General features: G+C 42.9%; 1 protein-coding gene and 1 long non-coding RNA gene across 11 annotated transcripts in view; one reads left to right on the top strand and one right to left on the bottom strand.

The window, feature by feature from the left end:
• Nucleotides 1–12,718, top strand: part of LOC135908811 (uncharacterized) — a 683,451-nt gene that overhangs the window by 230,977 nt on the left and 439,756 nt on the right. For all 10 annotated transcript variants that reach the window (XR_010566433.1, XR_010566432.1, XM_065440642.2 and 7 more), the window contains one exon: nt 2,109–2,168. The gene's annotated coding sequence lies outside the window, so the exon portion shown is untranslated. The remainder of the gene's footprint in view (nt 1–2,108; nt 2,169–12,718) is intronic.
• LOC135908824 (uncharacterized) lies at nt 5,810–10,996 on the bottom strand. The gene is made up of 3 exons (XR_010566450.2): nt 10,630–10,996; nt 9,756–9,869; nt 5,810–7,386 (listed from the first exon to the last, which is right to left on the bottom strand). It is a non-coding gene; the product is annotated as an uncharacterized lncRNA (long non-coding RNA).

The following is a 12,718-nucleotide window of genomic DNA, read 5'->3' as shown; positions in this document are numbered from 1 at the left end:
CACACACACACACACACACACACACACACACACACACACACACACACACACGCACACACACACACACACACACACACACATATATATATATATATATATATATATATATATATATATACTAGAAATGTGAGGAGGTTTATTGCACTCGCGAAGAGTCATCCAGAAACACAGTCGTAGCGCCGATCGCTCAGCTAGATAGGCGAACTGGCCGCGCGACACGTGATGGCCACGGGACTATCCAGTGTGATCCGTGTTACTTATAATATATATATATATATATATATATATATATATATATATATATATATATATATACATATATATATATATATATATATATATATATATATATATATATATATATATATATATATATATATATATAGTATTTATAAATTCATTGTCAATATTTACAAGAGAGCTAAGATGCATAAATAAGATGGCTGTCGAGACCGGTTCCACCTCTACACGTGAAATCGTATTCTGAATGGTGCCACTCTTGGTTGCGCCGTAACATACGCCCCGTTTACATGAATGCAACACTGGCGCGTCGCATTTCCAAGTGCATTTGGGGAATGCGATGCGACGCCGTTTACATGTAGCGCATTAACTCTCGCAAGAACGTACCGCCACATGGTGTCGTATAAGGGAATTGGAGCCGAATTCTAGTGCAACTGGTTTCGGGTAGTGGGCCGAGTGAGCGTAGGTGGCTGAGTGCCGAGAAATAGTTTAGCGTAGAGCGCGCTGCGGCAAGCGAAGTTGCCGTGGGGGACGCCATTTTGCTTCTGCTTCGGGCGTTGCTGTCTCGCTGCTTCACCAGCGTGGCAGTCCCGCAGCTAATTCCTTCCCATAATTCCTTATGCGACGATCCTGCGTTTATATGCTCCGCGAGAGTCGACTCGCGCCCGCAAATCTACCCTCGCCTGGCGCATTAATGCGATGCGCCTTCCTAGCGCATTACCGCTGTTTGCATGAATGCGACGCGCTAGAAATGCGATGCGGTGCGACACTGTCGCATTCATGTAAACGCCGCTATAATCACCGCCTGTAAAGGTGACGTCTCGGCGCTAACTATAAGGGAGGTGAACTCGCGGCAAAGTAAGGCTTCAGCTGGGGCACATGCACAACATCCGTGGGGACACACGAGTCCTGCGGAGCGATCTCGTAGTTCACATCACCAAGCTTACGAAATATCACCATACCCAGGAATGAGGAATATTTTGCGCGATGACTTACGCTATGACGCACAACTAAAAAAACACGATAAAAGGACACACGCACACACACACCCTGAGACTGCCACTTTCCCTCGGCACATGGAAATGAGCGCGCTCATGTATCAGCGTTATCTCGAAGACGCCAACTACTTGCTTTACTAGCAATGAACCGATGATTTTGCTAGACACCTGGCCAGACAGCTGGTCGTCGTTCCTGACAGATGTCTGGCCGTTATAACGGCTCCGGCGAAGCGTGCGTTGAATTTGTTTTTCTTAAGCGTTCTTTTTCGGCACCATGTCGGCCACAAGTTTGCCGATACATCAGGCTTTTGTTTCTTGGGTTTTCTATACAAGCGGCGCGACCCATCGTTGAAGAAGAAGCTTTACTCCGGCTTATCTGCGATGCTGGCTAGTCAAATTCATATAAAACGCAGGAATGCTTTTATGTGGAAACCGTCGAAGCGATTAGAAAGAAATTAGTTCCATTTAGGGAGGAAGGTTAATAACGGTGCCAGCAAATAGGATATCGATTTATACAATTGAATTTTTCACAACTATTGCAGGAAATCAGCAGCCCGGTACAACCATGCTGCTGAGTGACAACCGTTATGTCTGTAGTTCCTGTTAGAGCTCTGGATCTTCTAAAGTACATGAATATCCCTGAAGTTTGACGAACACGTTTGCATATTACAGTGAGCTCACATATTTCATGGTGATTTGCGCTGCATATTTCAGTTCTCTAAACTTGCTGGTCCTATTTCAGCGTAAATACACACACATTCACAATGACTCACCCCCCCCCCCCCCCCGTTCATTACTCCGCTTGCATACTGCAAACGATTTCAATAAAGGAAGATGAATATAACAACAGAAATATGCACTCCTGCGCAGGTTGGCAAGACCACGGAGGGCTCAAGGTAGAGAGGAAGCTTGGGGATCCACGGCACAACAGTAAGTACAGGTGCACAATATTTATTCTGGTAACCTTTCTGCTTTACATCTGCGAATATCTTATTTCTGTATTCATCGCTGTAAACTGCACAAGGCTGTTCTAACGAATAACGAGGGACATCAACGCTCTTTCTATACGCCAGCTTCATGCACCGCTGGCGATGAAGTGTAAACGGTCATGTTACAGGTTTCTGCTGAGGTGGTCAGGGTTGCGCTCTCAGGCAGTTGAGATTAAGCTTTCTGAATAAAATTGCCCCCCCCCCCCAAACAAAAAATAGTAACGCTCGATTTTTGTGTACTTGGAACTGGTTATGAACTCTCCACATGACGAACTGATGCGGTTAAAATGGTACTCAGTGTAATATGCTTAATCATATGTCTCATTGCTACACAGACTAATTTTCAAATGGCCTCCACAGTAAACACAAACCCGAGAACACCGCATGTCACAACTTCTCCATATAAAAGAAATTTTGATGGTGTTATATTAAACGTCCTGTTTACAACCCCGGTGTCCTTTGTACTGTAATTACAGCTAATCTGATGTCAAAGGTTTCAAATATGGGGCCCATGGCTGGAACGTCTATTTAGTACATTTCTCCAAGGCACAGGCTTCAATCGCAGATGTCGCCACTAAAAAAGACAGTGATGAGAAAGCGTATTTCATAGTATTTGTGTTGCTTCTTAGACAACGGGCAGAATGATTGTAACGGGTGAATTTTTCAATTCACTGATTCTTGTAATAACGTAGTTTCAAAGAGATCGAAGGAACCTGCCGAAGGCAACCTACAAAAGCACGGAGCGTTGACTTTCCACTAAGGTTTCACAGAGAAAAAAAGAACTAGGGCAGAACTGAGCACCGCCAACTAGCATACGAAGACTGTGATACGAATGATACGAATGAATACGAAGACTGTGACGATGGTGACGCCCAGACAGCCACGTGCGGGTGCGCCTCGAGCAACCACGCACGCTCCCGTTTTTTAAGAGGCGTCCCATCTGGTAGCGTCGTGTCTCTTACAAGCTTGCTATTTCGGTGTACTCTGTGACGCACTCGCGTTCACTCAACACACCTCTTGTTTCATTTTTGCAAACCTCGAAAGTGCTGAAGCGCGCCGATAATGCTATAAAAAAATGCGTCGAATCCAAACTCTCTCGTCCAGCACAACAGCTCACCTGTATGCTCTTTTCGTGCCAAGGTCACTCTTTGAAACGCCCGGCGTATGTGTCGTGTGCAATTCTCGCAATTCTTGCCTCACGTAGCCATAGCGCTTTGAGATGCAGTGACAGAATGCATTGCGTTCGCGATCGGTCCACAGCTTTGGCCAAGGAGAAGGAATGCTTGGCTGTAGTATACGCAGTCAGTAAGTTTCGCCTGTACTTATACCGCCGCTCCTTCCAAGTAGTGAGCGACTATTATTCGCTTTGCTGGTTGACAAGCATGAAAGACCCTTTCGGACGTTTGGCACGCTGAAGCCCACTACTTCAAGAGTGCGACATGACAGGAGACCATAATTTGGAGAAGCAGCACTTCGATGCCGACTGCTTCTCAAGGTCACCAATTTAACAACCACGCACTGGTGATCATGAATGCGTAGCCTTTTTAGTAGTTGCTGATGCTGCCACCTTGTCTCGTCAACAAGACGATCAAGAGCACATCACTCATTTGTATTATAGAGCAGCGGTTAGAATTTTGCTGGGTTTCTCTTGATGTCCGCAGTTTCGCCGAGCTGGGAGAGAGAGCTGAAAGAGTGAAAGCAGAGTATAAAAATAGCATCGCGCAGCATAACGATGCGGAGAGTGGGTGAAGCCTAGCGGGGTAGAAGGAGCGGAGCGGCAGGGAATCAGGTGACGTGACGTCATTGCTTTCCGACAGGAAACCTCGCTCTCGCTTCGGCAGTCCTCTTTCTCGCAGTGGAAAAAAAAGTCACGTGGCGTTTACTTAGCAATGGCGAAGACTACCGTGAGGCGGATCACATAGAAGAGATGAATGTAGATCGTGAAAGTAGCATGATGAGTGAATGTGAAGAAGAAAGTATGAGTAACAGGGAAATTTAGTTCAGGAGTCCGATTGGAACAACCCGTAGTGGTTGCTCAGTGGCTGTGGTGTTGGGCTGCTGAGCACGAGTTCGTGGAATCGAATCCCGGCCGCGGCAACCACATTTCGATGGGGGCAAAAACGCCCGTGTACTTAGATTTCGGTGCAGGTTAAGGAATCCCGGGTGGTCCGAATTTCCGAAGCCCTCCGCTACGGCATGCCTCATAATCAGAAAGTGGTTTTGGCACGTAAAACACCATAATTTAATTTTTCAATTGGACTATAACTTAGTTTGTTTACCATACTGGATTCCTGAATTATATGTGGCTTTGCTAGAACACAGATTGCTAATCTTTGCATTCTCAATCTTCTGTGGCATGTCAAAAACGTTATGCGTGGCTCTGCTATCGCAAACATCCGAGACCTCAGCAAAAGTTAGACTAAATGTTTAATATGGCACTACTGGCCGTCTCTCAGCTCCGCTGGTCTCTGGTGGTTGCAATAGCAGAGCCACGCATAAAATTTTGGAAGGCCGACCTACAAATGTTCCGACAGTGTTTTGAAAGGGACTATCATTGATCGGCTTGCACAGCGGCATCCTCTATAAGAACTATTCTTCAACAGGGCACAGTTACATGTTAGTCATCTCATATACTTTTCACAAAGAAATCCTGCAGGCATGCCACGATAACGCCGCCTCGGGCCACCTCGGCTACACAAGTACGTTGGCATGATTCAGGAGAAAATATTATTGGCTAAAGCTTGCACTAGGAGCGAAGCATTACGTCAGAACACGCCTTGACTGTCAGGGATGCGAAGTGTCACCCACTAAACCCGCCGGGCTCCTGCACCCTGCTGTAGTGCTGGGGTCACCGTTTGTCCAAATTGGAATGGACCTTCTCAGCGCATTTCCGACATCTGCCAGCAGAAATAAATGGGTCATACCCTTACAAAAATGTTTAATGTTTTTTTAGAAAGTCTTTTGAACTTTCTCTATAGAACTCTATTTTGTTTATTTTGATTGCCTATAGAATTTTCCTATAGAGTTTCAAAAGTTATTTGGCCACCGCATTCTGATAGGAACTCTAAAGACATATTTCTATAGAACATTTCTATCGAGTTGCTTTAGAGATGCTAAAGACAAATTTCTATAGAATATTTCTATCGAGTTGCTTTAGAGATGCTAAAGACAAATTTCTATAGAATATTTCTATCGAGTTCCTTTAAAGATGCTAAAGACAAATTTCCATAGAATATTTCTATCGAGTTTCTTTAGAGATGCTAAAGGCAAATTTCTATAGAATATTTCTATCGCGTTGCTTTAGAGATGCTAAAGACAAAAATTCTATAGAATATTTCTATGCAGTTGCTTTCGAGTCCCTACAAGCAAATGCCTATAAATGCTAGGCCGATGTGTGTAAAGTATTTGCAATTTACCAAAGTTCTACTGTAGGCCATAAGGACTACAGTAAATGCAGTGGCAAAATAATTGGTGCTACAACCACAAAGTATTCAGTTTGAAATGTTTATTGCACTTCAGACTAGATACATGCTTCATATATGTGACATACACACTTCGGACTAGAACTTGCAACACACAAACTGTAGCTGCCAACATGCTTCTCAGGTCAAGCTGGTGGTGCAAACACACGAAACATGAGGTAAAAGAATCAGTGGCGGACTTGATTACAGTTGACACCTCGCAATAACAGGCTTGACTAGGACAAGAAACCATACCATTAAAACTGCAAAAGGAGTGCCTGTTCCAGCAGTGCACATTAAATGTTTGGATACTAAAGCCTGAAAATAGACTGATATGAATGTGCACTGCAATGTTGTGTAAGCCTGACGAAACGACACAGCATTTTAGTCTGAGCAAAAATAACACTGGCAGTCGCTGCAAAAATGTGGCAAATGATGGCTTTCACAGATAAGTACACCATATACCGAAACCACACAGCATTTTAGTCTATGTTTATGTGTAAAATTAGCACTGGTAGGCCCTGCAAAAATGTGGCAAACAGGGGTTATCATAGAGCAGTACAGCATATATCGTAAAAAGTTTAATAGCTTGTATTTCGTTGTAAGGGAAACAATTTTGAGATCAGAGCCAATATTCTAATTAGGGTGAGAAATACAAACCAGACAGACACACGCAATGACTAAAAAAGAGGTTTAGCTCAGGAGCTCCTATGTAATGCACATGAACAGTAAAATCGCTTTTCTCAGCAACTATGCAACCAAATTTGATGAGGTTTGATACATTTAAAAATGTTTAAATTATAGTTTTTACATTAACACCATCAATTTTTATTAAAATTTGCTGAAAATAGCAAAACTTGAAGGAAAAGGACTTAGTTTGCAACTGTAAATAAAAAATAGAGCTAGCACAAGTTCGTTAATTCTGTAAATTTTCCTACTCAAATACATCCAAAATACAGAAATACTTTCGAGACAACCACAGCACTAATTTGAATTAAGTTTGCGGCATTTGAGAATTATACCTGTTGCAGGAAGAACTATTTGGAAGGTTTAAGAAAAATAACACCACGAAGCTTACTAATCCCCGTCTCTGTGCCAGAAAGAGATATCCTAGTTCTGCAGACTCCATCTGCTATGTCTAAAGTCAACAAACTGTATATATGAATTTACAGCTTACATGAAATTGTTGCAAGGTTTGAGAGTTTCGCGCATCTACTCATAAATTAGTGATTGTATATTAGAGCAGCATATGGTATCTCTAATTTGACAGATTAAATTATGGTATTAGGTCCAACAGAAATGTGATCTCATTTCTTGTATAAGATTTGTTAACCTTACTGCTCTGTTTCTTCAAAATTTACAGTTTCCATGAATTCGTGCTACGTGAATTATGCTTTTTCAAATAACGTTTACTTTGATGCAACAATATTTCTTTATTTTACCTGACTCCTTGCTAAAAAAACTGCACAGTATTCATGAGATATGAATAAATAAATATTAAGTGAATAAGTAAACAAATAAATATTGCGGTTTGTCTTATCATTCCACCACCAGCATGAACTGTAGGGAGCTTTGGCTACTGCCCACATGGTTGCAAGTTCATTCTTACATGATCACCTGCTATTTCACTTCCCAGGAATGGAGCGAAGGCTAGTTTTTGGCCTCATTTGGTCCGTCTAGTAACGGCGACGGTGGAGCCTGGAAAATAAAATTGAAATTAATTTTCAAAAGGTGTAATGAACATTCAGTCATAATGTATTAGCAGGCACAAACATGCCACATATATCTATATAGTTGTAGCATTGTGCTAAGTTTCATTTCAGTATTTCAGAAAAAAATTATAACAGAAAGGTGGCAGAACGCCCCACCTCCCCACCACTCTGCCAAACAGTGGCAGTTCTTTAGAGAATCACTTTTGAGGATATTTTTACTTTCCCAAGATTCGGTGACATCAGCACTGGGCCAATGTGCCTGGCAGCAGAATATCATTGCTGATGACAAAAAGCATCTCCGAACGACAACAGCCTAGTCACACATTATTCTCACCTTGCAATGACAACACATTCCCATTTATAACATAAGCAAGCAGGAACACCCATGAGCTAAGAGTCCTATACAGATGTCACACTATGCATAGAAAAATTTTTTTTGAAAAGAAGGGAATGACCTACTGGCTTCTATTGCTGAGCGGTAGACAAAATTAATATTCCATCCGCTATTAGCCATAGTTGGTATGTACTATGCTTAATATGCGAATAATAAATTTCTCACATGGAGCTTGGGCAATCATGACGATGCATCTAAGTATGCATTGTATGGGGAACAATAATGTTTTAAGTTGTTTTCGAAAACTATGATGGATAACTGCCAATTTGTGGTATTTGGAACACAGTCGCGGTGTCACTGTCAGATACAATGGACACAGTATATTCGTGCTTTTTGAGTTATTGAAACAATTAGTTTCTAATCTAGTACGGGTATGTACACTGATATATATCCTAAACGCAATGATAAGACTGCCCAAGTGCAATTGAAAAGTTAATTCAGTTTTAATTAAAAAGGGTCCTTCTTGCAACCTGGCATGTGAAAAACAGAAAACAAAAATTATACTAATCAAGTTACTTTGAAAACTGATTGCATAACTGCTCTATAGGTCAAGCAGAAAATTTAACAAGAAATAACGTGCCTAAAACTAGTTGCAACAAATTTGTTACTACGAAGGTTGCGGTCAATTCAGTAAACAGATTGTGACCCAGTCTTTTTATGTGGCATTCCTCAGCGATGTTGTTGGTCAATTGGTTGCCGCAGCTGAACAAAACAGATGAACAGTCTAAATCTGGCGCGCAGCCCCAGTCCCATCGGTGCATGGTCAAGTGGGACGAACATACTCATCCGGAGAGTGAATTATGGTGCTGTCTTAGGTACGTGTTGAGGCACCAGCCAATCTGTTGCATGTACATTTGACCAAATATACACATGATCACAAGAATAGACTACACTACCCCTGACAGACAAGACAAATTTAGTGGTATCTAAGCAAGCCTTTCTTGTCAGGGTGCCATATGCACAGCAGTGTGCAAGAGAATTGAGAAAGGCAAGCAGGCAAGGGAGGCTTGCTCGGTGAAAGATACCACCAAATTTGTCGTGTGTCACAGGCAGTGAGTGCACTGTATCCCTTTCACATGTGGTCAAGCGTACATAGGGCAAACTGGCCAGTATCTTCTCATGTGTATAAGAGATCACCATATTTCATTTAAAAGACCAGTATGGTCATCCAACTTGGCCGTACATTTCCACAACGGGGCTTCATGTTGGATTACAATCGTTCATCTGTTTTCATCCACCGTAAAAACTGACAAGTGAAATCGATGAGGTATACCACATATATAGTAAGAGATGTGGGTGAGCCCCCATATTTAATGCAACAAACAAAAAAGCCATCCTGTGTAGGTCACAAGGTATCCATATCAGTCTGTGCCTATGTACTACAGAAGTAAATGCAGCTTAGTAAATACTGATCTTCATATTAATTTTCAAGAAATTAAAGCTCACCAAATGTGTATTTTGCAGTGGCTGTTGCAATGGGAACAGAGAAGTAACTGTAAAGATATCAATGATAAACAAAGATGTGCACACTACGTGCTTAGACCTGTGACATATTTAGTCCACTACCCTTCGAATTCCTACATGCACAGAAAACTGCACGAGATTGTAGCACAAACAGAAAAAAATTATGCAAATAGGGGTACAGCATAGGAAATAGTTTTCAAAGAATAAAACCCCAATAAAAAGTCATAAATCCGCTATGTACAAAGCAAAAAATATATGTAACTTGCAGGTAAGCAACTTACGCAAAAGAAATACTAAACATCAGGAATGGTTGGGTATACTTTTTACAGAACACAATCATGTGGGCATAACGGCTATGCACACTAATAGGTAGCAAGTTCAATAAGGTTGCATAAATATTTAGTCTCTTTAGTATGCTGCATTAAGTAATGTGTTGACAAACTTCACCATGAATGACACCAAGCCCCCTTTTTGGAACACGTACATTTCATACACACCTGTCATGACCATCCAGATCACACGCCATGCTGCTGCAGCCATATATCCACAGGGTCTGCATTTCTTGGGGCTCCTCGATCTTGTAGATTATGTTGTGGGTTACGGCCTCGCCACTACAAAATAATTTCTATGTTAGCTTATAGCAGTGGCACAATAAAGCTGTGATATCGTGAAAACATGCAATCAGCACCTAAAAGAGTCACGAAAACAATGTCTGCACTAATGTGGAAAGAGAGCAAATGCTTGAAATCATCGAATGTCATGACAATGCGGACCTCTACATCAAATAAAGTTTTGGACGCACCGCAGCAGCAGATTACAATCTAAACTTAATGTTTTTTTTCCATTACTTAGTATAGGCAACGTCCCCCTGTCATGCTTAGTTAAGTCGGTTATATCAACACATCTTGCCTTGGAAATAAAGCTGTACTGGTAGCAAGCTGTGATTGGCTTACATTTTTTTCTTAGAACTGTTCGTTAGCCAAAAACCTCGTAAGCAGAGATTGTGCACAACGTCGAAGCATTTATAAGTGAGGAAACGTCATTGAAGAAAGAATCGATGATGAGGTAGACGGGTCGTTACTATGCAACTTTAGCAGACAAGCGGGAGCTCACGCACAACTGCACAAGGCGAACACGATTTCCGAAACTTTCCTCAGGGAAAGCAAACGCTTATCAGGATTATGAATTCCGCACTGTGGCAATAGAGTTGCGTACACAATTCTTACAACCAGCGCGTAGCAAGTATCAGCACAGGGTTCACTGTTGTCGTGGGTGTTCCACTTACTACGTTCGCAAGGCACTCTATACACAAACGGGAAGCACACACAACACGGATGAACGCACGTGTAGTTGGCGAGCACGATTGCTTACCGTTTCAACAGTACGACGAGGTCGAAAGGCACTCTCCAAGTTTCCAGTGATGCGTCTGCGATGTTACTTGCAGCAAACAAGCCACTGGGTAGTGGACGAGCTGAGGCGCGCTAATAATACGCATTACCTCTTTGCGCCGTCCACCAAACTTTCCACGAACACAAGCGGAGACAAAGGGAACACACTCCATGGCATGAAAATCGTTGGTCCACATTTAGCTGGCGCGCCACGCATACGGCGTGCTTACAGCGAGACTCAATCCATCTTCTGGCACTTTCGTGCTCGCGAACTACGTCTCATTTCATTACAGCAAACCTAATAACACACGATCAAACAAACACATCGACGCAGCTCGCACAACAACCGTTGAAGACGGAGCAATAACAACACGCCGTATCTTCGTATTCTACCTGTCGTGTTGAATACGAAAATACCGGCGCCGCCAGCGCCGTCTGTATAATAGTGCAGCTGCTGTGGCCTCCGTGATTCCTACAATAATACCCACTACAGCAGGTTTTGTGCCGTTTTGAGCCGGCCTCTGAGCCGAACTACATACATATGTTGCTAGACAAGAAGAAACATTGACATGCTCATATTGTGTGCTATAGTTTAGGGCAGAAATAAATTACATGCAGTATTCTTGCTTTTGAATCGCTTATGCCACATGTAGTCAGCAAAAAGCATGGCCTTCAAGATCTCGACAATTTACCCTGTGTAAGCTATCGCTGCGGTGTGATTTTAACGATTTCAACCTCGGTCACTGGCCTTAAAACCCTAACTGACTTTATGCGCACCCGTTACCTGCAGTGCCTGCGCCCTCACTTCGTTTCTCATTGAAGTAACTTCCTGCTGTCGTTTAAATGTAGCCCAGAAATTGTCGACACAACCTCGGAGGTACACGTGTGCAATGTGTGATGTTTCCGTGCGCTTGTGTCCGTCGCACAGCAACGTAGATACGATGATGTTTAATTTTACCCCTGAGGCACAGGTTACGCTTATGTGTTCCCTATCTTGCTCTCGTGGCGATGCGCTTATCATGCGCGGATCGCGCTCATGTGGTCTGTGACTTTTCAAGATTCCTTGAAAAAAAAAATCGTTTCTGCAGCGTGCATTTGCCGCATTTGAGTGGTATGTGCCAGAAATGTGCGGCGGCGTTCGATCTGTTTCCGCCCCAGGTGCTGCAGTCACTGCATGCCAGCAAATAGATATGACGCGATTGCTAAGGCGCAGTTTTGCTTAGTGTTTCTTGGTATACATCTTTGATTTACCTGCATATGCGATATAAACCACAATGCGCGCTTCCGTTATATTTCTTTAGTTTTCCTAATTTCGATTAGTGTAATGTTTGCCTTGGTCAATGAGTGTCTTTTTTGCTCTTACTTGAGAGTAAAAAACCTCTGAAATGCCGATTGCAAGAACCAGCGTCTTCCAGTGCCTTCCAGTGTGAAACCAGCGCGTTTTTCTTTTTTCTTTTTTTTTCTTTTTTTTAAGCACTGGATCGCACTGGGTACGCTGGCGCTCACTGGGACTCACTCGAGACCAGTGAGAACGCTGGATAAGAGCTGGGTCACACTGGAAGAGACGCTCGCACTGGAAACGGCGCTGGTTGTGTTTGTGCCGCGCTGGCTCCAGCACGCAAGGACGAGCGCTGCTGAATACTAAATGCTTTATACAATTTCATGGCTTGATAGTAGTCTCTTGTCCTAAATAACGCTATATCTTAGGGTCATAGAACTATTTCGTGTCGCAGTATGGAATAAAGGTGCGTGAGCTGCCTTTTTTATTCCTGCACATGTGACACTGAAAATCACTTTCGTTTTTTGCATTTTGCCTTTTGACAGGGCGGACAGCTAAATTCTTTAACGAAACCACGCAAACGCAGAGGACGCCGCTTTTTTAGTAGTTCGCGCGTAACGTATGACTGCGAGTTATCGCCATTGTCGCAGTGTTGTGGAGTGGACATGAAATCTAGAAGTCGTTCAGACGCGCTCGAACGGACCCCGAGTTCGAAGCCTACCGCTGCTTGATATTATCGCACCGATAACAAGGCTGAGGCGATTCGTGCGCTTCCACTTTCCCTATTGTACTA

This window comes from Dermacentor albipictus, chromosome 1 (genome assembly GCF_038994185.2).
Source record: "Dermacentor albipictus isolate Rhodes 1998 colony chromosome 1, USDA_Dalb.pri_finalv2, whole genome shotgun sequence".
Taxonomy (NCBI): domain Eukaryota; kingdom Metazoa; phylum Arthropoda; class Arachnida; order Ixodida; family Ixodidae; genus Dermacentor; species Dermacentor albipictus.
The sequence above is the reverse complement of the archived record's forward strand: the minus strand, read 5'-3'. Positions and strand labels throughout refer to the sequence as shown.